Source organism: Tamandua tetradactyla, chromosome 15, assembly GCF_023851605.1.
Source record: "Tamandua tetradactyla isolate mTamTet1 chromosome 15, mTamTet1.pri, whole genome shotgun sequence".
NCBI lineage: Eukaryota > Metazoa > Chordata > Mammalia > Pilosa > Myrmecophagidae > Tamandua > Tamandua tetradactyla.
In genome coordinates, this window is record NC_135341.1 from 63,793,298 (window position 1) to 63,819,638 (window position 26,341).

The 26,341-nt window shown below is 36.3% G+C and overlaps 1 protein-coding gene across 19 annotated transcripts in view; it reads left to right on the forward strand.

Annotated features, from left to right (window-relative positions):
* The window catches only part of THRB (thyroid hormone receptor beta), a 439,676-nt gene that overhangs the window by 99,425 nt on the left and 313,910 nt on the right, over positions 1–26,341 (forward strand). For 7 of the 19 annotated variants that reach the window (XM_077129987.1, XM_077129986.1, XM_077129983.1 and 4 more), the window contains exon 2: positions 21,077–21,184. The exons of 9 other annotated variants lie outside the window; for them this stretch is intronic. The gene's annotated coding sequence lies outside the window, so the exon portion shown is untranslated. Of the gene's footprint in view, positions 1–21,076; positions 21,185–21,213; positions 21,721–26,341 lie in introns of those variants that run through there. 3 more of the 19 variants (XM_077129984.1, XM_077129995.1, XM_077129989.1) reach the window with 2 other exon arrangements.

The following is a 26,341-nucleotide window of genomic DNA, read 5'->3' on the forward strand; positions in this document are numbered from 1 at the left end:
GGCTTCAAAGTATTTTTTCCCCTTGAGTAGGCTGTCTTAGACACCATTGCCTAACACAAGATCCTAAAGATGCTTCCCTACACTTTCTTCTAGGAATTTTATAGCCCTGGTTATTATATTTAGGTCTTTGATCATTTTGAGTTAATTTTTGCAAGAGATGTGAGATAGGGGTCCTCTTTCATTCTTTTGCATATGGATAGCCAGTTCTCTAAGCACCATTTGTTGAAGAGACTATTCTTTCCCAACTGAGTGGACTTGGCAGCCTTGTCAAAAGTCAATTGCCTAGGGACATGTAACGGTGGCCAAGTGGCAGAGTTCTTTGCTGTGGTGCTGGAGACCCGAGTTCGATTCCCCATGCCTGCCCATGCACAAAAAAGAAGAAAAAAAAGTCAATTCCCTATAGGTATGAGAGTCAGTTACTGAACTCTCGAAGTTGGTTGATATATCTTTCCTTGTGCTGGTAGCATGCTCTTTTAACTACTGTGGCTTTGTAATATGCTTTAAAATCAGGAAGTGTGTGACTTCCAATTTCATTCTTCTGTTTCAAGATGGTTTTGGCTATTCAGGGCCCCTTACCCTTCCAAATAAATTTGATTATTGGCTTTTCCATTTCTGCAAAGTAGGGTATTGGAATTTCAATTTGGATTGCATTGAATCTGTAAATCAATTTATGTAGAATTGACTTCTTATTGATATTTAATTTTCCATACCATAAACATGAAATATCCTTCCATTTATTTGGGTCTTTGATTTCTTTTAGCAATGTTTTGTAGTTTTTGTGTACAGGTCCTTTTACATCTTTGGGTAAATTTACATCCTTGGATAAATTTGTTCCTAGATATTTTATTCTTTTAGTTACTATTATAAATGGAATTATTTTCCTGATTTCCTCCTCAGCTTGCTTATTGTCATGTATAAAAACACTACTGATTTTTCCATGTTGAACTTGTTAGCCACCACTTTGCTGAATTTGTTCATGAGCTCTAGAAGCCTTGTTGCCAGTTTTGGGGATTTTCTATACATATTATCTTGTTATCTGCAAATAGTGAAAGTTTTATTTCTTTCTTTCCAGTTTGGATGCCTTTATTTCTTTTCCTTGCCTAATTGTCCTAGCTAGAATTTCCAGTACGATGTTGAATACCAGTGGTGACAGTGGACATCCTTGTCTTGTACCAGATCTTAGAGGGAAAGTTTCCAGTCTTTCCCCGTTGAGTACAATGTCAGCTCTGGATTTTTCATATATGCCCTTTATCATGTTGATAAAGTTTCTTTTTATTCCTGTTGTTCAAGGTGGTTTTATCAAGAAAGGATGCTTAATTTTTCAAAAGCCTTTTCTGTATCATACTCTTTTTCCTTTCATTTTGTTGATGTAGTATATTACATTAATCGATTTTCTTATGTTGACCCACACTTGCATACCTGGGATAAAACCCACTTGAGCATAGTCTATAAATCTTTTGATATGCTATTGGATTGGATTTGCTAGTTTTTTGTTGAGGATTTTTGCATCTATGTTAGTAAGATCAATTGGTCTAATTTTCTTTTCTTGTGATATCTTTATCTTTAGAGTGATATCAGCTTCATAAAATGAGTTAGAAAGTGTTCCCTCCTCTTCAATATTTTGGAAGAGTTTGAGCAGGGTTGGTATTATTTCTTCTGGGAATGACTGGTAGAATTAATCCATGAAGCCATCTTCTAGTCTTAGGTTTTTCTTTGTCGCTTGGTTTCTGATGACTCATTCAATCTCTTACTTGAAATTGTCTGTTGAGATCTTCTAATTCTTCTAGATTAGTGTACATTGTTGTGTTTCTAGGAATTTGTCCATTTCACCAAATTTGTCTAATTTCTTGGTATATGATTGTTCATAGTATCCTCTTATGGTCTTTTTATTTGTGTTGTATCAGTAGTAATGTCACCCCTCTCATTTCTGATTTTGTTTGCTTGTGTTTCTTTTTCTTTCTTGTCAGTCTAGGGATTTATCAACTTTATTGATCTTCTCAATGAACCAATTTTTGGTTTTGTTAATTTTCTCTATTGTTTTTTTTATTCTCAATTTAATTTATTTCTGCTCTAATCTTTGTTATTTATTTCCTTCTACTTGCTTTGGGATTAGTTTGCTGTTCATTTTCTAGTGTGTAAGATCTTTGATTTTAAGCTCTTTCTTCTTTTATAATGTTAGCATTTAGAGCTTTAACTTTCCCTCTCAGCACTGCCTTCACTGCATCCCATAAGTTTTATGTCATGTTCTCCTTTTCGTTTGTCCCAAGATATTTATTGATTTCACTTGAAATGTCACCATTAATTCCTGATTATTTAAGACGGTGCTATTTAACTTCCATATATTTGTGAATTTTCCAGTTCTCTGACTTTTATTGATTTTCAGCTTCATTTCATTTATGTACAGAGAAAATTATTTCAATCTTTCTAAATTTATTGAGACTTGTTTTGTGACCTCACATGTGGTCTATCCTGGAGAGTGATCCATGTGCACTTGAGAAGAATATGCATCCTGTTTTGGGATGCCATGTTCCATATATGTCTGTTAGGTCTATTTCATTTGTCATACTATTCCAGTTCTCTGTTTCCTTATTGATCTTCCATCTTGTGTTACAGCTGTTGATGAGAGTGATGTATCCAAGTCTCTAACTATTGTTGTAGAAACGGTTATTTCTCCCTTCAGTTTTGCCAGTGCTTGCCTTATGTATTTTGGGACACCTTGGTTAGATGCATAAATATTTATGATTCTTATTTCTTCTTGGTGGATTGCTCCTTTTATTAATATATAGTATCCTTCTTTGTCCCTTAAAACAACTTTTGACTTAAAGTCTGTTTTGTCCAATGTTAGTGTACCACCCCAGCTCTTTATTGGTTACAATTTGCATGGAATATCTTTTTCCATCCTTTCACTTTTAACCTATTATTGTCTTTGGGTCTAAGGTGAGTCTCTTGTAAACAACATATAGTTAGATCATGCTTTTTTTAATAGGTTTTGCCAACCTATATCTTTTGATTGGGAAGTTTAATCCATTAACATTCAATGTTATTACTATAAATGCGGTACTTGCAATGCAGTACTTTCAAAAGCTCAGCCATTTTTCTCTTTTGGTTTGTATTTGTCGTATTTTTTTTGTCTCCCTTTTCTTTTATCGCAAACCTCTTTTCTGTATATTTGATCTTTTGTGATGTATCTCACAAATTCCTTTCTTCTTTCTGTTATTCATATATATATATTATTATTATTGTTATTATTATTATTTTTTTGCATGGGCAGGCATCGGGAATTGAAACCTGGGTTTCAATACACCTTTTCTTGTTCAATTGTATTCTGATTCTTAAATGCATTAAGGAGGACAGTTGCATATTGAGGACACATTACTATAGGATTTTGCATTTACTCATTTACTTACCCTTACTGATGATCTCCATTTCTCAACACTACTCCAAGCCACTCTCTCCTGTCTTTTCCTTTCAACTTGCAGAACTCCCTTTAATAATTCTGGTGGGGCAGGCCTTTTGTTGACAAATTCTCCTATTTCTGTTTGTCTGTGAATATTTTAAACTATTCCTCATTTTTGAAGGGTAGTTTTCCCAGATAAAGAATTTTTGGCTGAAACAGTTTTTCTGTTTCAGTATCTTAAACATATCATACACTGCCTTCTTACCTCCATGGTTTCTGATGAGAAATCGGGACTTAGTCTTATTGAGGATCTTTGTATATAATGAATTGTTTTATTTTTTGCTTCTTTCAGAATTCTCTTTGACATTTGACATTCTGACTAGTATGTGTCTCAGAGTAAGTCCATTGGAATTTATTCTGTGTTTCTTGAACAAATTGTGTTTCTTGAACATGTATATTTATGTCTTTCTTAAGAGTTGGGAAATTTTTGGTCACTATTTCCTCATATATTCTTTTTGCCCCTTGTCTCTTCTCTTTTCCTTCTGGGACATCCATGACACATATGTTTGTGCTCTTCATTGTGTCACTCAGATTCTTGAGACACTGATTAAGTTTTTCAATTATTTTCTCCAGCTGTTTTTCTGACTTTCTGATTTTGATTGCCCTGTATTCTAGTTCACTGATTCTTTCTTCTTCCTGTCCAAATCTACTGATATATGCCTCTAGTGCATTTTTAATGTTACTGTTTTGCCTTTATCCCTATAGTTTCTGTTATGTTTTTTTTATACTTTCAAATTCTTCTTTATGCTTACACTTGTCTTCTTAATATTGTTTATCTGTTTGTGTATATCTTCCTTCATCTCCTTGAAGTGATTTGCAATATTTGTTTGAACATCTTTGATTAGTTGTTCCAAATTCTGATTCTCCTCCAAAGTTTTAATTTGTTCCTCTGACTGGGCCATATCTTCCAGCTTTTTAGTATGGCTTGTAATTTTTTGCTGATGTGTAGACATCTGATTTTCTTGATTAATTAACCCTAAAGATACATTTCTCCCTCTTATCTACGGTTTTATTGTTGATTAGGTTTGTGTTAAGGCTATTCTTTGATGTTTGGTCTAATTATTCTAGACATTTAGAATAGCCCATGTTTAACTGTTCAGATTTTTCTAGCTCTTTTTCATCTGATTCTTGCCCTGGATATTTGATGCAGTTTTTAAGATTGCACTTTTTATGTAACTGTTCCTCCTCTGGAAATAGCTTCCTTTCCTTTGTTCCTTCTCTGGGAGTCTTGGGTCTATTTATTTATTTCTATTTATTTCTTTCAGACTTTTCTTCCTAATTCCTGTGATTTGTTTAAATTCTCTCCCTCACTCAGTGTCTCATTACCTTATACTTTTCAATTCTGGGACCTGACCTATCTTACAGCAGTTCAGTTCCCCCCTACCATCTTTTTTTTTTTTTTTGGCGATTCTTTTCTTCCTCTGATTTCTTGTCCTTTACTGTGTCCCAACCTAGTGAACCAGATGTGGTCAAACCAGAAAGGTAGGCCACTTCAGAAAAGTCCATTTTGCCTTTAGGTGGTCCAGCCAGCTGAAACTGGATTGATTGAGGGCACAACAGTTCTTGCCAGCATTTCTATCACAGGCTTTCTCTTCCTCACCTCCCTGTCCCCCAGTGGCCCTTTTGTATGCAAACTCCTCAGCAGTTCAAGTTCTGCCCAAGATCTCTTCAAACTTAGATCCCTGTACCTGGATGTGCTTAGAATTCAGACTTATTGCTCTGAGTCATTCTGTAGTCTCTGTCTGCTGTTGGGAGGACCCAGGTTGTGCTGGCTTTATGTGACTCCCAAGCTGTGGGGGACTGAGTGAGGGAGAGGGGAGTGGGAACAAACCAGCATCCAGGATGAATCCTACCTTATATTTTTCAGTTTCTTTAATTCAGCATTTGTGGGTCCTTTTCCAGTCTCTGCACTCCTCCAGAGTTCTAAGCAAGTGGGATTTGTCCTTTTATTCACTCAATCACTGGGGAAGTTTTTTCAGGGAATGCCTTATGTTAGCATGTTGATGACATCACTCCTTGAGAATGAAAATTCTTTTAAATGTCTTTTGATACCTTTGGCTAATGAACAAAAGATAATCCCACAGAAAATAAATGGTGGTAAGATTATAACATTTTTAGGAAATCCTTCTTTACTGTGTTAGAAAGTTCCAGAATTTACAGTTGGGTGGAATAGCTCATAGACTTATGGAATGGAAAGGCCATTGCAACTATCCAGCAAAACAGTTCTTGGCTACTGTGATGGTCAGGTTCATGTGCAACTTGGCCAAGTGGTAGTGCCCAGTTGTCTGGTCGGGCAAGTGCTGGCCTGTCTGTTGCTATGAAGACATTTCATGGACTTGAATCATGACCACATTGGTGGCATCCACAGCTGATTACATTTGCAGTCACTTAACAGGAGTGTCTTTTGCAGTGAGTGATGCTTAATCTAATCACTGGAAGGCTTTTAAGAAGGATTCAGAAGAGACCATCATTCTTCCTGTTTCAGCCAGCCAGCTTCTTCTGAGAGTTCATTAAGGACCTTCATTGGAGCTGCCAGCTCATGGCCTGCCCCACAGATCTTGGACTCTTGCATCCCCACAGTTTCATGAGACACTTCTATAAATTTTGTAATTACAGATATCTCCTGCTGATTCTGTTTCTCTAGAGAACCCTAACTAATACAGCTACCTAATGAGAGTGTCCAGACACACATGGGTAGGTTGCCATGAGCAGGAAGGTATGTTCTCTATGATTTTTCAAATGCTGGACATACTGAAGTTATCAAATTATTCTCTTCTTTTGTAAATTAAAATGTATTTGAAATTTTCTCTCTATGACTTCTATACTAAATGGCATTCCAAGTCAGAAAAAAATGGGACTTCAGCTGGTGGGTCTGATATGCATACATGTCCTTTGGAGATGCCCAGGAGATGATGTTTCCTAGCCAAAAAAAAGAAAAGAAAATATTTGAGATCTGTAGATCTAGACACCTCCTGCAGCTGTCCCTCTGATCAGCAGACCTTTCTAAATTCATAAGCAGAAAGCTGATAGAGCATATGGAGTCAACAAAGGGCGGTGGTCTGGAGGCCTTTCTCCAGGGTACGGCAAGGCCTAGGGCAGTACCTCCTCTGCCAATAGAGAATGCATTTCTCATAACTGGATGCTTGTAGTTCATGGACTCTGTGCCTCTTTTCTGTGGAGAGTGCCTGACTCTCACTGCCAAAGCTTGTTTTTCTCTGAACTCAGTTTATCTAAAGTGGCCATGCTCTAGGAGTTGACCTTTTCTTTCTTCGGATGTGTTAATATCATAGATTAAGCTTCACAGTTGATCTCAATCCAGTGGCTATTCCCACAGACTTCGGAGAACTGTTCATTAGTTCAGTGCTTGGGGAAAACCCTGTTCCTTTATCTACAAATTTTTTAATGGGCCAGGGCACCTCCCTGTTGCCCTTCTTTACTAAGGGATTAAAGTCTAAATCTGATTCTGTTGTTGTTGCTGCTGTTTTTAACAGCAGCATTGTGGTATATATCTAGAATATTTAGTGGGGCAAATTTATACAACTCATCCTCATTACCTGAATTTTACATATCCCTCTTTTGTGACTTATGGTTTGTATGAATTTATAATCTTAACAGCTATAACTATTCTAGGGATAGGAAAATAGATGTGATATTTCCAATTTTTTTTGGTTTACAGTATAAGACAATCCTAATAAAAATGACACAGAACCCCTATAAATCAACATCATAGGTGGAAAAATTCCAAGTAAAATGACAGCACATTCAGTCTAGAAAATCTTAAAAATAATACCAAACCATGACCAACAGTGTTTGTTTTTAAGAACACAAGGATTTTTAGTATTAGAAAAATCTGTTATTATAATTCATCTTGTCAGTAAGGTAAATGGGAAATAGGTATAGAAACAAATGAAAATAGATTGCCCAGAATTAGTAATAGTTTTAACATACATTGCAGATGAAAGCTCTCAGTGAGCTAGACATAGAAAGCTAGATCCTTAAAATGATAAATATTATTTATCTGAAATAAAAGTTAGGTATCAAATTTAGTTATAAAATTTTATATGTATTTACATTAAAATGAGAAACAAGAAAATTGCCAATGTATTAATTATTTTTCTCAAAATTGTAATAGAATATAGTGACAAGAAAAAAAAACAGGTAATGGAATTAGAAAGGAGAAATCAAGAAATCCCCATTAGTTTATACATGAAATTTAAGCTAAACAACTGAAAATAATTATAAGAACTGTTGAGATCAATATGGTATCTACTTATAAAAATAAATACTTAAAAATAAAATGTGTTTATTAGCCATAACCAATTAGAAAACAAACAGGAGAAGAGACCCTCATATCATGATAACAACCCTAAAATAGAAAGTAAGTAGAAACAGACATAACAAGAAATGTATAACGCCACCTTGCAAATAACATTTAAAATTTGGGAAAAGATGAGTTTCAATGGGGAAACATTCTATGTTCATTGACAGGAAATATTAATATTTTAGAAATGTAATTTCTCCCTCTATATAATCCAAAGATTTACTACAACTAAAGATATAGGGATTCTTTCAGTAATGTGACAAAATAATTTTAAAATTTACATGGAAAAAATAAGAAGCGAAAATCTAATAAATTATTCAAAGGACCAATGCACTTTAAGAACACTTCTCTTAAAAGAAAAGATTTAAAGTTGTTGCAGAAAATATAAAACTCTATACAAGGAAAAAATTATGAAAAAATTAAAAGACTATAAATGCAATGGGGAAACATCTGCAAGGTAAGACAACTATGTAAAAACAGTTAACAAATGTGCAGAAAAGATATAGACATTCTTCTAGAAGCCACTAGATCAGTAGTGAACAAACTTTTTTCTGTGAAGGACAGATAGTAAATACTTTTGGCTTTCCAAGCCCCACAGTCTTTGCTGCAACTAATCAATTCTGCCTGGCAGCACAAAAGTAGGTATAGACAATGCATTAAAAAAATGGTGTAATTGTGTTCTAATAAAACTATCTTTACAAAAACAGACAGCTGGCCAAATTTGTCCCATGGACCATAGTGTGCAACCCGTTCAAGAGACCATCTATGATTTGTTCACTGCCCAATTCCAGCTATACCTAGAAGCATGTATGGCATATGCAAAATGCTCAAAAAATATGTGTTGGATGAAAGAGTACATAAGTGAATAGAAAGAGAATAATTCACAAAAGAAAAAACTTAAATCACCAGTAAACATAAATTTGTTCAAATTTATGTAATGAAAAGAGGCAAATTAAAATCAGGATATATAACATTCTTTTACTCTCAGATTCACAAAGTTTTTTTTTCCTTTAATAATCATATCATTCTTGAATTTGGTAAAGATATAAGTTTACGGATATCCCCACATGCTGCTGGTAGGCATGGCATTTTCACTCTTTTATTTCTAATTATATGCATAGAGAAAAGTGTAGAAAATAACGTGAGAATCTGTATATTCACTTCCCAGATCAACCGTTCTCAAATTTTTTGTCTCGTAAAAATAATTGAGGGTGATGCAATGGTGGCTCAGTGGCAGAATTCTCACCTGCCATGCCAGAGACCTGGGTTTGATTCCCAGAGCCTGCCCATGCCAAAAAAAAAGAAAAAATTGAGAATCCAAAGAGATTTATTTATATTTATGATAGTAACCATATTAGAAATTAAAAGAGGAACTTTAAAAATGTGTCAATTCATTTTAAAATAGCAAGAATAAACTCATTATATGTTAATATAAATAACATTTTAATGAAAATATCTAGATTTTTTCCAAAACAAAATTTTTGAGTGGCATTTTTTCCATTTTTGCCAGTCTCTTTACTATCTGACTTAATAGAAGTCAACTTGGGTTCTCATATCTGCTTCTTTTTTATTGATATAAATGAAGAAACTCCAGTCTCATGTCACTATGTAGTTGGAAAAGGGGAGAATATTCTTATAGCCTTTTCAGATCACTGTGGAAATTTTGCTTTGATATTTTACCAAAACTCAACAAGTGGTCATTTTCAAAAGGATAGCTGTAATGTGGAATCTGAAATCACTGAACTTTTTGTACTCTGTTACATTAAAATCCATCAATTTATCTTGCATTTTGAATGGATAGTCTACCCATGTATGATTTGTAACATCATGCATTCATTGATCATTTGAAAAATATTGGTTCACTGAATAACCAGTATTTTCAGATGTAGACACATTTCATTATACAATATTCATAATTCTATTGATTAAATCTCCATTGGTCTCAAAGAACCCTTTAACTATTGGGAATATGTCAAGCTCACAATGGTGGATATAATAGGTTTCTAAAATTCTAATTTTCACTTGAACATTTTATCTTTGGCAACAAATACTATCCATTGGTTTCCTTGAAGTGACAGACTCTTCAGTCACTTTTGAGAAAAAGTTGACCAAACACCCAAGTCTAAATAACCATAGATTGTCTCTCAGGCATTCTTTTAAGAAAAAAAAAAAAGATGTTCTGTGAAGAAAACAGCTAGCTCAGCTCCAGCTCAAACAATCACACAAGCGCTTTTCCTCAAGACGACTATTGTACCTTAATGTGCAACAGAAGTGCTTTATGAGTATTTGTCATTTTGTTACTTAGAATATTTTTTAAAAACAGTACTGCAGGGTTGAGATTTATTCAAATTACCTAAGCAGCTTCATCAAGGTCATTCTTAAGTGAAACTGCTTTTTTTGTTTGGTTTTGTTTGACTGCAAGTGCGCGGCAATGAAGATTGTGATGATTACAAATTTGGGTACCACTGCTTTGATTCACGCTAAGGGGCCACAGTTTACCCATCACTGTTTTTATACCAACAGGACAAATCGCCACACAGTGTCAGAGACAAATAATGTCTTAGAATTCTTATGAAAATTATTTTGGCCCCCAAGGGTCTTGGGCCCCCCTAGGAGTCCACAGACACACTTTTTTTACTTAGTTTCTTCAAGACAAAATATTCTGGAACCAACTGGTCTAGTTTGCTAGCTGCTGGAATGCAATATACCAGAAACAGAATGGCTTTTAAAAAGAGGAATTTAATAAGTTGCTAGTTTACAGTTCTAAGGCCAAGAAAATGTCCCAATTAAAACAAGTCTATAGAAATATCCAATCCAAGGCATCCATCCAGGGAAAAATACCTTGGTTCAAGAAGGCCGATGAAGTCCAGGGTTTCTCTTTGAGCTGGAAGGGCACATGGTGAACATGGCGTCATCTGCCAGCTTTCTGTCCTGGCTTCTGGTTTCATGACGCTCCCAGGGAGATGTTTTCCTTCTTCATCTCCGAAGGTTGCTGGCTCATGGACTCTCTGCTTTGTGGTGATGCTCTCTCTGAATCTCCCATTCTCCAAAATGTTTCCTCTTTTATAAGACTCCAGAAACTTCTGAAGACCCACCCAAATGGGTGGAGACATGTTGTCACCTAATCCAGTTTAACAACCACTCTTGATTAAATCACATCTCCAGGGAGATGATTTGATTACAGTTTCAAACATACAGAATTGAATAGGGATTATTCTGCCATTTTACAAAATAGGATTTTGATTAAAACATGGCTTTTCTAGGGTCCATACATTCTTTCAAACCAGTACACCAACTAACTAAACCTCTAAACTTCTCCCCAGGCTCCTTGTCCAGAGAATACCCCGATTTTGAAATAAGTATATCCTTTCTGTCCATGTATTTATACTTTCCTTATTTATGTAATTACTCAAAACTGTATATTTCTCCTTTATGTTTTTTAATTTATGTAAATGATTCTGTTCTGTAACTTTTACCAACATTTTTCATTCAACAACATGACATTGTGTTTTTGAGATGGATCAGTGGGGCTAGTTTAACTATTTTAACCACCATGTGATGGTCATCTCTTTGTTCCTAAATTGTTGGGTATAGAATTGTTTCCAACTTTTTACTGCAATGAATATTCCCTGAAACAAAAGTCACTCTGGGTACCATGATGAGGGGTTTCCAGGTCTAAAATTGTGCAGTCACCTTTACATATCTATATTGCCAAATTGTCTCCAACGTTGCTTTATCAGTTTATAACCTACCATAGTTCTTAATTGGTACACTCTTTCTGGGGGTAGTTAGGCACTATGCATCAAAAACTTCAAAGCAAGGAATAATTTTTGAGTCAGCAATTCCAACTTTTAAAGAATTGCCCATAAAATTCATTTGACTCTCTGGAATGAATGCAAAGATTTTTGTACAAAGTTGTTTATGTTTTATAAAATATTTTACTATTAATAAAAGTTGAAAACCTGAAATCCAGCTTTTAAATGTTTAACGATAGGTGACTGCTTAAATAAATTATGGTATCTGTTTATGAACTATTAGGTAGTCATTATGTACTCTAATTTTATTTACTCGATAGTTTATTTTTACATAATTTCTCAAAATGGGAGATAGGAATACAGAAAAACTATTTTTTTGTGTTTCCTTTATGTTTTTTAATTTATATATATTTATATTTACCAACATTTTTCATTCAATAATATGACAGTGTGTGTTTGTTAGAAGAAATGTATTATATATCATATACATATGTAATATATTATTACAAATTTTTTTTAAAAACGAAGGAAGGGTTGGAAGATATATTTTGAAACCTCATCTCAAACTAAGTGTTAAATTAGGCCAAAAAAGTAGAATAGGGTGGTGCAACGGTGTTTCAGTGGTAAGAATTCTCACCTGCCAAGTTGGAGACCAAGGCTCGATTCCTGGAGCCTGCCCATGTAAAAAAAAAAAAAAAGGTAAAACATTTCCCAAATTTGATTGTGGCTCAAAGTCTCTTGAGAGCTTGTTGCAACCCCCAGAGATTTTTGGAGTGGTGGAACTGAAGTTCGATGAGGTCCCAAAGTGCATGGGCCTCACATATTAAAAAATACGAACTTAGAAGGTATAGTTAATCAGATATGTCAGCACTAGTGAAAAGTATGGAGTTTTGTAATTTTCAATATTCAGTGGACAAAAGAGAAAAGCAATGGCTGGGGGAGATTCCTGTCGTGCATCTCGTGGTGGCCCGAAGCTGAGGGCGGGAGTCTCAGTAACCACATTCTTGGGCAAGGAAGGAAGTCTTCTTCCTGAAAAACTGGTAGACTTGATTTCTTGGCCTCAGCTTAACGTGATGCCTCAGATTTTGCTTTCTTCACCTTAGCTTTGGCGGCCTGCCCTTAAGCAGCAAGGGGAAACCTGCAGGTGGTGGCTCCAGATGTTTGTCCTCAGTTTTGTCCCATCCCTTCTTTCTCCCTTCTCCGGCACCTGGGTTACCTCTTCTGGCAAACAACCCTTTTCAAATTTCAGTATCAGAGTCTTGGCGTGAGCTTGTTCAAATACATATTCCTGCACTCACCCCCTTTCCTCCCAAATTTCTGATTCAGAAGGTATGGGGTAGGACCCAGGAATTTGCATTTTGCTACTGCTGGTCCATGGACCACACTCTGAGTAGCACTGACGTAGAGTAGATCAGACTCACTGGAGCAAGCCAGCCAGGGATGCAAGGAGGCTAAGCAACAAAGGTTTTTCCCTCGAATTCCTGTTTGAGGGTCATTTAGTGTGATAAGTCCACTAAACTTAAGGCTATATCCTCATAAGGAAGCTGGATATTGGAAGTTATTGTTAGATGGAAGCAACAGTAGTAATAGTATTATTAGTAATAATGATATTAATAAGAATAGCAATAGTACAAGTAATAGAAATAATAATATTAATAGTAAGTTTAATGATGAAATAAAAATAAATAACTAAGCACTATTTTTCTTTCCATGTTTTGGTAGAAACTACTGAACATGGTCTTGCCAGAACAGAGAGACATGATTTTGAATGCAAAAATGTCATGAAATCATGAATTTCAAAAGTATCTCTTTAAATGGATACTTTAAAAACATACCAGACCCTATGATCCAGAAAAGTCTGTTTCTTTTCCTCCTGCAGGGTGTTATTTATCCTCGCCTAATGGATTCAGCCAAACCATTTTTATAGCCTAACATGGTATCAAAGTGTTTTTATTGCTCAACCTTACTATTCCTTTTCTCAACCTATTGCATTAATCCTTCCTTTAGAGGCCAAGTGTAAACTGCAGTCTAAATAAAAGGGACTTTAAAAATACCCTTTGTGTTTTTCCTTTTTGTGTTAAATTATGAATACAGTAATTGGCAGTTAATGAGGTGTAAGTGCTGCAGCCTTAGACAGTTTGGGTTACTCAATGTCTCTGCATCATTTGCAACTGGCCTTCATTTTCCAAATACCAGACCTGTAATTATGCCAAAATTTGTTGGAGCCAGAGAATGTCTTTTTTTTTTTCTCATTACTACCTACAGAGCACAAAGCCCTGGAATGCATTAGACTTGCAAAACTAATTTCAACTCTCCAGTGAAAATTTGGGGGACAACTCAATAAGATAAAATTAAAGGTATATGAATTATGCAGTGTAAAGCTCAGAGAGATATCTAGAAGGCATCTGAATTAACCCTTTGACTTTAGTACCAACCCCATTTTGCTGATGAATTAGTTGAGGCTAACCAAAATGAAATATAAATGGAGTTGGAATTCAAACTGGACATCTCACTGTCCCTAAAGCTGATAGCCCCAAGTCTTGTTGAAGGGGGTTGGTGCTTGGCCCCTGTATTTATATTGTGTTTTCTTCAAGGAATTGTGCTACTGCTGGCCTACCTTGAACTCTTTCATCATCTGGTTGTGTGTTTTTTGTAAGCTTTTAAAGCTTCATTTGTATTTAATCTGTACAGATTAAATGACTCCTATATCCTGGCTGTAGCTATTTTGATATACTAAATTTGCACACCTGAATGAAGAAGATACGTGCATTTTGCTTCTATGCCTTATGTTTATGATAAAAATGTCAGTCTTTGTTTCTAGTTGAGTGCTAATCTTTCTAAAAATGTCCCTCACACTGAAGGACATCCAAAAGGCAGTAATTTATTAGAACCTTGGGTTCAGATTACAAATGCATTTGGCCTGCTCAGTGTTGAAGTTCAAATTATCTCGGAATTATTTTAAATATTTGTACAGGAAGACTGATTAGTTTACTAACGTGTTGCTGTCTCATAACCATCCACTAATAACCATTTGCTGTATGGTGGTTAACTCCACAGGTTCAAGCAAGCTCTTGGCAGAGGTAGTTTACTTCAGTGTTTGAAGCTGTCATGTGATGTTTTTACCCTATGAGTTGGAAGTGTTGCCTCAGAAAAGGCATTTGAAAACCAAGTTTTAAAATTATTTTATTCTGTGCAGCCGAAGACTTCAAAAGGAAGTCCGATGAGGTAATGTTCCCTCCCTCCCCTTTTTTGTAGTTAATATTTTCTGATGATCTGTACTTAAACTGGAGACCAGCAACATGGTTTAGGATAAAGAACATTGGTGTGGGAGTGCCGGGGATTTAGTTCTGGCTCTGTCATTCAACTCATGACCTTGGACAAGTCATTAATTTCTCTGGGCGGTGGATTCTATAAATGAGAAAATGAGACAAGGTAATTCCAAAGATGTTTTCCGCCTGAAAGATTCTGTAAATGTGTGCTTTCTGCCAAGAGAAGCTAAACTTAGAAGACAGCAAACCAGTGCATGGGCTAGACGGACCCTTGCCTCATTTTATTTCTTACCTTTTGACAGGGCTGGCCTCCCGGGCATGCTTTTTGTGCAGTCACACAGGACCCCACGCTCAGGAGGGCTTTTGTTCTTGGTTTAATGCTCTGCTGTTACTGTCCTGAGATTCTTAATAATTTTTATACAAGGGCTTTGCATTTTCATTTTGCCTTGGCCCAGGCAAATTATGTACCCGATCCTGCCTTTTACAGACACGTTCCTTACCAGTGTGTCTACCAGTTGAGAAAAGGAGCCATCATCTCAAATTGGTCACTTTTACCACAGTAGTATCTTTGGGATAAACTAAGGAAAGGCAAATTTTGGCAAAAATGTAAATGTAGATGTTTCTACCATTTTCAATTATCTGAGTTTTGGGGTGCTACATTTTCCTTCCTCTATATTTCCTTGCCCTACCTCAATCCTATTTTTTTTAAAAGCTATTTTCCACCAAGTATTTTTTCTCTGCCCCAATATCATTGTCTCCATTGCTAGTCAATTATAGTACAACATAGAGGGTATTTTTGGTTTTGAATTATCACCATAAAAATAAAAATGGTTATGCATTTTAATTTTTTGAAGAAGCTGCAATTACAACAGTTTGGCAGACACTGGAGGAGAATTCTTCTTTGGTTTTATGTCACCAGTAGAGGGTTCTGTCTCTGTAGATAATGTGGGCTATTTCCATCATCAGGTTTGTTCTGACTCAATGAGTACCTCATCCCCTTTGGGAATAGAATGGCCATCCAGGACTGTGAGGGGTAAATTCTGTATAAAAAGAGGTTTGCTAAATATGCTCAAAGGCGCGCTCATACAGAGGTCAGCTTGATTATGCATGTTAGCAATGATAGTTTACTCTGTGAAAGCAAGGAACGTATGCTTTCTTGTTTTCTACATTATTGCATGCCAAAGGACAAAAGAGCAAAAGAGATAGAGTGTTGCTATGGACCCACTCATGACTGAATAGGTTTTATATTATAAATCTGATTTCAGAAACTTGAAGCAAATCTTTAAACAACCGAACAGACAAATTACATATCGCACGTGACAAGAAATTGTTTTGATGGGCCACTCCAGGGTGACTATTTTTAGAGCATTGAGATTGCCAAACCCATACCTGAACACGTCCAGTGTTCATAATCTTCCAAAATTCTGTCATTTTGCCGAGTTCATAAAGTTTTATTCCATTTACTTAAAAATTGATAGTAGTTCATTTTTTTATATTCAAAATGTTTTTAATATACTGTTTCTAGATATTAAATTAGTTCTTTTCCTCCATGAACTTTAATTTAAATGACAATCTCTGTGTTGATTTCTAATTGCTGCCATGGCTCCTGACTTCTAGTTTGGGAAACATCATTTTTTGTTGTATTTTTAAAAGCAAAAGTGCTTTGATTTACAATTTCCCTTAAGAATAGGAAAGGAAAGATTGGCAAATTTTTAAAAGGGAAGCAACTGGTCACTCAGCAAAGTTTTATATCTGGCACTGATAACCAGCAAAATGTAGTCATAACCACTATCGGTGGTTCCTTGTATCCAATGCATTGAATTATTCCAACAATACTATAAAAGTGGTGAAACTGTTGGCTTTTCAGATGAAAATAGGCAAAGCAGAATTCCTCAACTAATTTGGTAAGTGATTTGAATCCATGTGTTTTGTTTCAGACTACTGTTTTTGATCACTACTTTACAAAGATTGCAATGTAAGAAAACAGAAGCCTGAACAGTTTACCTGTGAAGAGAGAGGAAATCAGAGGTTCAGGTTTCTTAGTGTCCACCAGTAGTGCCCAGTTCTCCTCCTCAGTGACCCATAGTAGACAAGGACACACTGCAGTGTTTTCTCATAAGTGTTGGTTTCACCTGGGCAGTGACCTTAAAGATGCCAATAACCCTCATAGAAACAATTTGTGTCAAGGGTCTGAAATAACTCTTCAGTCCACAGATATCACCCAATGGGGCATTAGGCATGAAACACCTATGGCGTGAAGTGACATTTTACTCCTTAAAAAAACAACTCAGTGTTTGCACCCATGGCTGAACATTGGAATTACCTGGGCAAGATTGCAAAAAATAGTAATTCTGGGTCCTACCCACAGAGATTCTGATGTAATTGGGCTAGGCTGTGGGCCAGGCATTGGAATTTGAGGGTTCTTCAGGTGTTTTGAGGGGCATCCAAAGCTAAGAAACACTGACTGTCTAGAGTGAGTTTTTTTTTTTTAATGTAGCAGCTTAATTGAGATGCAATTCATATGCCATACACTTCACCCATATAAAGTGTACAATTCGGTGGTTTTTAGTATATTCACAAAGTTGTGCAATAATCACCACAATCAATTTTAGAACATTTCATTGACCCCTGCCCCACAAAAAAAACCCTGTATTCATTAGCAGCTACTCCCCATTTCCCCAGCCCCTGGTAACCACTAATCTCCTTTCTGTCCCTATGGATTTACCAGTGCCAAACATGTCACATAAATGGAATCATACAGTATTTGACCTTTTGTGACTGGTTTCTTTTTTTTTTTTTAAACTTTTTTTTTATTATTAACTAAAAAAAATTAACTAACAAAACATTTAGAAATCATTCCATTCTACATATACAATCAGTAATTCTTAATATCATCACATAGTTGCATATTCATCATTTCTTAGTACATTTGTATCGATTTAGAAAAAGAAATAAAAAGACAACAGAAAAAGAAATAAAACGATAATAGGAGAAAAAAAAAAAAAACTATACATACCATACCCCTTACCCCTTGCCTTCACCTACCACTATTTCAAACTGAATTTATTTTAACATCTGTTCCCCCTATTATTTATTTTTATTCCATATGTTCTACTCGTCTGTTGATATAGTAGCTAAAAGGAGCATCAGACATAAGGTTTTCACATTCACAGAGTCTCATTGTGAAAGCTATATCATTGTTCAATCATCATCAGGAAACATGGCTACTGGAACACAGCACTACATTTTCAGGCAATTCCCTCCAGCCTCTCCACTACATCTTGAACAACAAGGTGATATCTACTTAATGCATAAGAATAACCTCCAGGATAACCTCTCAACTCTGTTTGGAATCTCTCAGCCATTGCCACTTTGCCTCATTTTACTCTTCCCCCTTTTGGTCGAGAAGGTTCTCTCAGTCTCTTGATGTTCATTCTCAGCTCATTCTAGGGTTTTTCTCAGTCCTTTGATGCTGAGTCTCAGCTCATTCCAGGATCTTTGTCCCACATTGCCAGGAAGGTCCACACCCCTGGGAGTCATGTCCCACACAGAGAGGGGGAGGGTGATGAGACTGCACATCATATTGGCTGGAGAGAGAGGCCACATCTGAGCAACAAAAGAGGCTCTCTTGGGGGTGATTCTTAGGCCTAAATTTTAAGTAGACCTGACCTATCTTTTGTGGGTTTAAGTTTCATGTGAACAAACCCCAAGACTGGGGGCTCAGCCTATAGCTTTGGTTGTCCACACTGCTTGTGAGAATATCAAGAATTCAACTTGGGGAGGTTGATGTGACTGGTTTCTTTACTTAGCACAATTTTTTCGGGGTTCATCCATACTGTGTTATGTATCAGTACTCCATTCCTTTTTTTGGGGGGGGGGGGTGCATGGTCCAGGAATTGAACCTGGGTCTCCTGCATGGAAGGCAGGCATTCTACCACTGAACAACCTGTGCACCCCTCCATTCCTTTTTATTGCCAAATAATATCCCATTGTATGGATATGCCACATTTTGTAAGTCATTTCACCACTTGATCAATATTGGGTTGTACTACTTTTGGGCTATTATGTGTAATGCTGCTATGAACTATTGTGGATAAGTCTTTCTGTGGACAAATGTTTTCATTTATTTGGAATATGTACCTAGGAGTGGGATTGCTCGGACAAATGCTAACTTTATATTTAACTTTTTGAAGAACTGTCAGACTGTTTTCTGAAGCAACTTTACCTTTGTCCATTCCCATCAGCAGTGTACAAGGGGAGAATTTCTCCGCATTCTTGCCAGCACTTGTTATTATCTATCCTTTTTAGTATAGCCACCAAATGGATGTGAAGTCATATCCCAATGAGGTTTGAACTTGCATTTCCATGATGGCTAATAATGTTAGCACTTTTTCATGAGCTTATTAATCTATTTGCATATCTTTTTTTGGAGAAATGTCTGATTAGATCATTTGCCTGTTTTTTAGTTGGATTGTCTCTTTATCATTGAGTTGGTAAGTTTTCTTTAAATGTTCTAGATACAAGATATAGAATATGCAGATATTTTCTTCCATTCTGTGGATTGACTTTTCACTTTCTTGCAGATGTCTATGAAACACAAAGCTTCTAATTTTTTTTTTTCTCTTTTTTTCACATGGACAGGCACCAGGAATCAAATCCGGGTCTCTGGCATGGCAGGCGAGAACTCTGCCTGCTGAGCCACTGTGGCCCACCCCAAAGCTTCTAATTTTTATTAAGTCCATGTTATCTATTTTTTATTGTATTGTTTGTACATTTGCTATCATAACTAAGAAGAGTTTGCTTAACTCAAGAACATGAAAATTTTCTCCCATATTTTCCTCTAAGAGTTTTATAGTTCTAACTCTTAAATTTAAGTCTATGATCCATCTGAGTTCATTTTTGTGTATGATGTGAGAAAAGGGTCCAACTTTTTTCTTTTGCGTGTAGATATCCTAGAAAGGATTTTTTTTAAAAAAATAGTCTCCTTACCATTGGTTAGTAAACATCTTGCTGAAAATCAGCTGTGTGATGACCTTACTGGAGCATGGGACACCTACACCAAAAACAAATTGTCAGACAGTTCCAGTTCGTTCTGCTCTTCCCCCAGGGAACCCATACACTGATTGAAAGTCTAAACGCAGACACCTGGAACTACTAAAGAATATGTTTACACAGCCTCTGGTCAGTAAGTTTAGGTCTGCATAAGGGGCCACTTAGGAATGAAGTGAAGAATAATATCAACCACTAAAGTCTTCTAGAGGAATTGAGTTCACTTTTCTACACTGATCCTCACAAACACAAACTAGAGTGTGAGGTATATCAGTCAGGGAGTGCTTGGATAAATGGTGTGGCGCTATTTGGTGATGCCTCATTGCACAAAGTTCTTGTCTTTTTGATTGAAAGAAGGTTTCTTCTTAAATATTGTGAGTCAGAAATGACTTCTGGGAAGGTTATGAAATAAAAGAAATCTTCTCTGAAGATGCTTAAATAAAAAAGCAGTTAAACCATTCCTCAAAAGGTCCTTGAGTGAAATGTGATTCAAAGTAAATGAGCGCTTTGTCCTAAAGTCTCTAGGGGTGGATTAGGAACAATTCCACCAACAAATGGGGAAACCCTCAATTAAATCACCAGGCTGAGAGCACAAGTTTAGGAAACAAGTTAGGGTCCTTCCTTCTTTTTAGTTCTAAAAGCTCTGATGCTTTTATAGGTAGGTTATCTTCCACAAATAGCTTCTGCATGCTTCTAAGGAGGGAACATGAATGACAAATGTCTTTCTGTACTGCTGAGCTTAAGGAGAGCACTCTAGTGTATGCTTTGAAGGAGCATATCAAAACTTCTGTCGCCTCCTATAACCCTCCCAGGCAAATGACTGTTTATCCCAAGGAAGCAGCAAAGAAAGCAGACATAGAATTTTACAAAGTTGGGTCCAAATCTTGGCTCCACCACACAATCTGGGTGATTTTCAGTGAATTACTTCTCTTTGAGCCTCATCTCCCTCTTCTATGTTATGGGGATATAAAAATATCTATTAAAGGTCATTGTTCAATAAACTGGCATAGCAAATTTCAGATCCTTGGCTCAAGTTGGGTGTTCAATATATTTTACCTCTCTTTCCCTTTCAATCAGAGATATAGTGGGCCCCACTTGCAAAACTCATACCCTGAATCCAAATAATTTTACAAAAACAGAAGTTGATTTATGATTGGTCACACCAGATCCCACGCCTGTATCATTCTGTTCCTTCTCTGGTCTTAAAGCCCTTTTTCCTTGGCAGGCATTAGGTCCTCACCTCATGGCCACCTTAAGAAAAATATTGCTTCTCTCCATGACTTTGGTGATCCATCAGCATCCCAGCAAGCTACCCAGCTGTTTGAAACAGCAGGTATTTATTTTCTTTGGTCTAACTATGCAAAGATGAAATACAAGTGCTTATCTTTGGAAACCTTTCTTTATCTATGCCATTTGACTAGGTTAAGCAGTAAAATGCATTGTGACCTTGGCCTATGCACTGGCCTCTCCCAGGTACCCTAGAACTTATTTGTGCAGATACTTATGGCCCATGAAGCTGAAACAAAGCACCAGCTTTCCGAAGACACTTTCCTTTGGGGGAATTGTTCAAGAGAAGTATTTATGCCATTTGGCTAAGTTAAGCAGTGAAATGCATTGTGACTTTGGTCTATGCACTGACCTCTCCCAGGTACCCTAGAACTTATTTGTAGGAGAGAACATTTTCCCGTGACATGTGTGATCCAGTACAGAAGAAGTTATTATCAGGAGGCGTGAGATCTGGCTTGGTTCTTTGAGTGACCTTGAGTATTTAATCCTCTCAAGGACTTGGAATGCCTCTCCATGATATGGAAATGCTGATGTTTTCTTCCATGGGCCTCCTGCATATAAGGACTTTACTCCAAAGACAAGGTATAGATTCATGTCGTGGCATTTGAATTATTTGTATTCCTATGTTTGTTTGTTTTTTCCCTACAAAAGCTTCTTTAATGAAAATATGTCAAAGACTGGGGGCTACAAATTTGAGAACTACTAATGAATAAGCATGAAGAGAAACACTAATTTAATAATGAAGCTAGCATTTATTTTGTTAGGCTAAATTATCATATATATCCTTTTAAAAAACTTTGTGGATATTAGTAGATAAAATTGGAAAAATTACTTATTCTCCATAACAAGACATTAGAACAGAGGTATAAATAAATTCCAAACGATACGTATTCCAAATTTCTTAAAATCCTTTCTGGAATTTGGCCTGATATATATAAATCTAAACATTTAAGTACAAATATTACTCATATAAGTATAATTATATAAATCCTTAAGTATTTGATTTTGAAATGCAGTCAGTTATAAATTAAGATATATTTAAATATGTTCCCTGTTTTCTGCTTGAGTTCAGTATATCCGCTTGAGAAATGTAGGACTTTGCTTTATAATGGGAAAAAAAATAGATTACTATGGATTGTAACTACTATGGATAGTAACTCGAGGACAATTTACCATTGAGTATAACTTTTTAGGTAGAAGAGTCCTTAGTGTTACTTTAGATTAAATCTAGAATTAATTCTTGATTAAATTTAGAATTTTCATCTGAACAAGATGACCTAAACCACAGTAAATTCAACAATAATAAAATGTTAAATATTTCCCCCTAGACTTGGAAGAAATAAAATGAGAGTCTTCAGTCTAAACAAGATCTTATGTACAGCTTTAGTTACAGGAATTTAATGAAAAGGTGCACATAAGGGTGCTTTGGAAATGGCAGCAGACTTATCACAGTATGTTGAGGAGCGATATAGTATGATAATAAAGATCATGGCTTTGGAGCAGATTGATGTTCTCCAATTTCAACATGGATGCTCTTGTGCAAATTATTTGACCTATTTGTGCCCTAGTATCACATCTGTAAAATAGAAAGCATCATAATTCTCATTACTATAATGAAGAGTAAATGACTCAGCACATGTAAAATTCTCAAGACAATGCCAGGCACATAGAAAGTGCTTAGTGCATGTTGGTGATGATGATAATGGTGAAGGTGATGATGATGATGCAGATGTCCTTGGGGAAAATAAGAATAAGAGGGTAAGAAGTATGTTTTGAAAAATAGAAAATGGACCAATTACCCAATCAGCTTGAAAAGGAATAAACAGGACACTAGAAACCAATTAGAGTGGACCAGAATTGAAAGGAAACACTAAGTTCATGAATATGTTCTAAGTTAAGATAATTATCTTGGCACCGGTAGAAATATTATCAGGGACATTAAAAAATTAAGAAATAAAATATTTTAAGCAATCTTTGCACATATAGTATGGAACCATGGAGATACTAGTTTAAAACAAAATTTAACAAGGAATCACTGTCTCTGAATTTAACAGTGATCATTGTAGAGATTATGAAATGATGAGGTGGGATAATAAAAGGTATTATTGCCACAAATATGGGATGACTGCATTATCAAGAATGCTGGACAAAGCAGCCCTACTCCAAGGGGAAAGAGACATCTCTTCCCAAGACATTTTCCAAATCTTTTTGGGCCTTTTTCCAAATAATTCTAGTTATTCTTTATGCCTTTGAGAATATTTTGTCACCCATTTCCTAAGACTTAATGGCTCAATATTCCATTCTGGGAAGCAAGAACTACCTTGGCTTTATCTTCTTACGTCTGTGATATGTATCCCTGCTCAGCCCTGTTGCTGTCCGTAGATGCTTCCTAAGATATCTGGCTCTTCCTGCCCCACCCTCCCCCACCCACTTCCCTCTTGCCTCTGCCCAGCTGGATATTGAAATTGAACTCTGCCTGGGCGCATCTTCCCTCATTGCTGCCACAGGTACAGACTGGGCAAGATATTTCCTGAAGAGATTCATCTTTGCTTCTCTAGCAGCTGAGGGAAATAGTCAGTGAGGCCATCTCAGATCTGCCAAACTTATTCCAGCAATGCTTGTCAAAAGCAGGCTGTGAGTTGTTCATGCTATAAATGGAGAATTGGGACCACTATTCTTGCTATAATTGTCTTAATTCTAAGAATTTAAAAATAATATATATATATATATATATATTCAGGAAAAGAAATGTTAAAACAGCTGGGCATCTAGGCTGAGAGTTGGATCAAAACAGCAGCTGTGTTGCTCTTTAGCCTGAGCTGGTTGCATAACCTCCGGCAGGTACTTTATTTCTTTGAACCTTGGGCCTGAAGATTCAGGACCATAAAATTGAGCTAACAAGTGTTAAGCTACCTGATTTCTTGTGAGATGCACAAAGTAGAGTTGATTGTTAGTAGTTTGCAAGTGGAATGTATTATAGAAATGCTTAAAATAATACAAGGCTAATTATAGCACTTTCCCAGGTTCTTATGGACTTACAGTACATGCAAGACCTATCATGTCTATCAAAGAGTTGGCAGGATGTCTACAAAAGTAAACACTTATATATGGTGATATCTCATATGCCAATCAACATAATAAGTCTAGCTGGATAGTTGCTTTAGTTTAAGATAAACAAAGCAAGCATGGGATTGTTTTAAAACCATTTATGCACAGGGGGCTATACTTAAAGGATGTTGCATCTGGAGGGTAAGGAGGTGTAGTGTTATGCCTGTTGGTTTCATCACAGCACCTTATGATCATAAAATGCTTAGAACTATACATGAAAAATAGCATGTCTTAGTTTCCCACCTGCTAAGTCAAATAGCACACAATGGATTGTCTTAACAACAGGAATTTATTGGCTCATGATTTCAGGAATTAGAAGACTTGCTTTCTTCTGGAGTCAGTGGCATTTTGGAAAGTTGGCTGTCATTGGGATTCCTTAGCTTTCTGTTTTATGGCAATGTCCTCTCCTTGCTCTTCCAGGTTCAGTTAACTTCCAGCTTCTATTCCTTTTATATTCAAAAAGCCTCCATTAATAGGATTAAGGCCCCTTTCAGTAGGGCCACACCTTAACTAAAAATAACTTCTTCAGAAGATCTCATTTACATTAGAGTCACACCCACAGGAATGGATTAAGATTAAGGATATATGCCTTCTCCTACTCAGATTCACAATTCAACCTACCACATAACAGCTGATCAGTAAATCATTTTTTCCTTTCCCCCTAGCATATTGTTATCAGTGGGGCATGGCATGGGCGGGGAGTGGGGGAGGAGGGGAAAGGGGACCTTTGTGTACCAAGAGCACACAGTCTAAATAAAATCAATGGGTTTGCTATACAAATGTTGTCTTGAGGCAATATCTCTGATTCTTCCTTCTCACCAAATTGTCATCTCTATGTTGCATCTATGAAGAAATTCTTGAACTGCCATTGGTTACCTTTTAGTCAGTGAGTGCTCCAAAAATAGCTGTTGATTCAACTGCATCTCTTATGGAGATTATAGCATTCCAAGATTATAATTCCCCTTAGTGAATGCCATTTAACAGATTCCCCCTTGTTGAGAATTGCTTATTGCCAAAATTATTTTTATAAATACTGCCAAGAGCCTTTAATCGTTTCTCAGTTGAATGTATCTTTTGGTTTATGTTTTGTTGTTGTTGTTACAATTAACCTTTTGTTACAATTAACTGCAGTAAGAGGGGTGAAGAGGAAAAGGGAATTGAGTTAGGAATCAGTTCGCAGAAGGATCTTTGGAAAAACCCTTTCCCCTGCATTACATTTTGCATTCTATTAGAGAATGAGGGAGGGATTAAAAACAAAGCACAAATCTGGCTGGGAACCTGAAAGGCAAGTTTCAGCATGAGTGAATTTTTAACAGCTTCAAAGGTGGGGTTAAAATGAAATTCTGACAACCTTAACTACACTTCTTTCTTAAAGTATTGCTATAATGATAAAAGGTGAAATGTCAGCAGTCACATATTCTATCTAACAATGGTTGATAATTTTCCTCTGTGGGATTACTTGCCCTTTTATAGTCTCAACTCAGCGTTTTGATTGACTGCTCAAGGACAGCAGTTATTTAAGCTGTTTACCTGCACATGGGCAGTGCATCCAGGGCCACCTCTGCATTGCTAGGCATTTGCTCTTGACTTCAGCCACACAAAGGAGTTCTGTGATACGGGCTTCTTATAGTCTCTGAGTTTTACATCACTCCAGTAACCTGAAGCTATATTCAGCCTTTAACCTTGAAACCATTCTAATGGTCTTGTCTGAAAAAGGGAGCCAGCTTCTTTTTCTGTGTCGAGAAAGCATCTTCATACATCTAATAGGTCATGCAGAGTCTTCCTCAGGATATTCTGGAAGAGTAGACACTGCTTATGGTGATAACAAAGAGTCAAAGAAGGTCTTCTATTTTTATTTTATTTGCTTAATAAGTATGCTTAGAACTTGGCTTCAGACAGCCAGGTTTCAAATCCAAGCTCCACCATTTCCTTGTCATCAAACTTTGAGAAGTCGCTAAATCTTTCTGAGACCCTCAGTTTCCTTATCTCTATACAAAGGAAGATGATAACATCAAAGGGTATGGTGAGAACTAAATGAGTTAAAGTATAGAAAGCACTTTAGACTCAGTCCTTAGCACTTAACCAGTTTCATATT